The 1865-nt window shown below is 48.2% G+C and overlaps 1 pseudogene; it reads left to right on the top strand.

Moving 5' to 3' along the window:
* The first annotated feature begins 301 nt into the window (after positions 1–301).
* On the top strand, positions 302–1010 carry LOC118847295 (annotated as a pseudogene).
* The last annotated feature ends 855 nt before the right edge of the window (positions 1011–1865 follow it).

Here is a 1865-nt window from a genome sequence, read left to right as displayed (position 1 = left end):
ACTATGAAAGCTAGCATAATTTAAAGCAGTTATAGGAAAGATTTCTTTAGACTTAGGCAAAATGAAATTGTTGGGAGAACGTTGTCTTTTTCGACTTTCCTTACCACTCTCTCTTGACTTTGTCTTTCCTTGAATCCTTGCCTGGTTTTAAAACAATTTTTTTTTTGTTTGTTTTAAGACAGTGCTTTGCACCGTAGATCTCGACCGGGACCGAGACGCAACCCGAGCCCGAGGGGCGGACTGGGAGTGAGCGGGGCCAGAGTGCCGGGGGCTGGTGGGCAGCAGAGGGCCGGGCCCCTCGATGGCGATGTTCCGCAGCCTGGTGGCCTTTGCTCAGCAGCGGCAGCACGCCCAGGCCCGAGCCCCTCGCCGGCGGCGAGAGCGGCCTGGAGGCCCAGTACAGCTGCCCCATCTACCTGGAGGTCTACCTCCGGCCCGTGGCCATCGGCAGCTGCGGACACACATTCTGTCGGGAATGTTTGCAGTCATGTCTCCAGGTGCCATCTGCACTCTGCCGAATGCCCTTTGACCCAAAGAGAGTGGACAAAGCCTCCGATGTGGAAAAGCAGCTGTCATCCTCCCCCATCTCCGGCTCCGCGCCGGGGCTGCAGCAAGAAGGTGACTCTTGCAAAGATGAGGTCTCACATTTCTTCCTGCATGAAGGTCCAGGAGCAGATAGCCAACTGTCCCGAGTTTGTCCCAGTAGTGCTAACATCTCAGCCCATTCCTAGCAATATCCCAAACAGATCTACCTTTGTGTGTCTGTGCTGTGGAGCCTGAAATCTGGACCAGCAGGATCTGGTAAAACCCTGCATCGAGAATCACTGCAACGACCCCAACCGAGTAGTCTGTCCCATCTGTTCAGGCATGCCCTGGGCAACCCCAACTACAAGAGCATTAACTTCCTGCAGCACCTCCTCCTTCGACACAAATTCTATGACACCTTTGTGCACCGCAGCATCGACGACAAAGCTGTGTTTCAGGTCGCCCTGGCGCTAACCCTCTTTTGAGAACTGAAGGCAACCTTGGCTGGTCCCAAACCCAAATCCGTGGTCAAAAGTCACCTTTTCCACATAGAGGGACAAGAGATTTGCTCATTCTTCAGCATTCCCTAGCAGTTAGGCCTCCCTATAACCTTTATTTGAATCCCACCTTTTTAAATAAAGTGGGATCTTTATTCCTTGCACAAAGAGAGCAGGCCAACCCTCAGGGCCAATCCAGTGAGTGGGAAAAGAGTGATGCACCTTTTATCAGTTCAAAGGTTCCATCTAAGTGAGGACTTTCACCTCTCTTCTGGGTGGTTTGGTGTTTGGAGACCCAAATGATCCCAAGGGAACAGCTGAGTAGAGGGAAGAATGTTTGGCTCTGCAAAATCAGGGCAACATGGAGTTCTTTTTTTTTTTTCTCCTAAAAATGGTTTGGCTTTTATGCTTCTTAAGAATTCATGGAGATCCCTGAATATCTATCATTGCCAGTCCAGAAAGGTTAGACTTTAGGGGAGTGGAGAGGTGGGAGAGAATGAAAGAGAAACTTAGCTGAAGACGTGAACGGGAGGAATGTTTTCCTAAACCCCATTCTAACATCTGGCATTCAGTAAAGATTCCACCGTGCTCATTTGCTACCAGCTTTTGTGATACTTAGAGATTCTGGCATTTTTCTATATTAACTAGTGTGATAACCTTTTCACATTTTATAGAGTGAGGAAAAAGCAGTTACTCTTCATATTGCAATATCTATGTTTGACTAGGAACAATAGTATTTTTCATGGAACATTTAAAAATAAAAAACAATCAAAAATAAACCTAGTATAGGATCAGCATAGGGGGAGTGATAGGAAACCTGGGGAAGCCAGAACCAAAACTGGA

Source organism: Trichosurus vulpecula, chromosome 4, assembly GCF_011100635.1.
Source record: "Trichosurus vulpecula isolate mTriVul1 chromosome 4, mTriVul1.pri, whole genome shotgun sequence".
In the NCBI taxonomy this organism is placed as follows: Eukaryota; Metazoa; Chordata; class Mammalia; order Diprotodontia; family Phalangeridae; genus Trichosurus; species Trichosurus vulpecula.
Note: the sequence above shows the minus strand (reverse complement) of the source record. Positions and strands in the feature narration are given on the sequence as shown.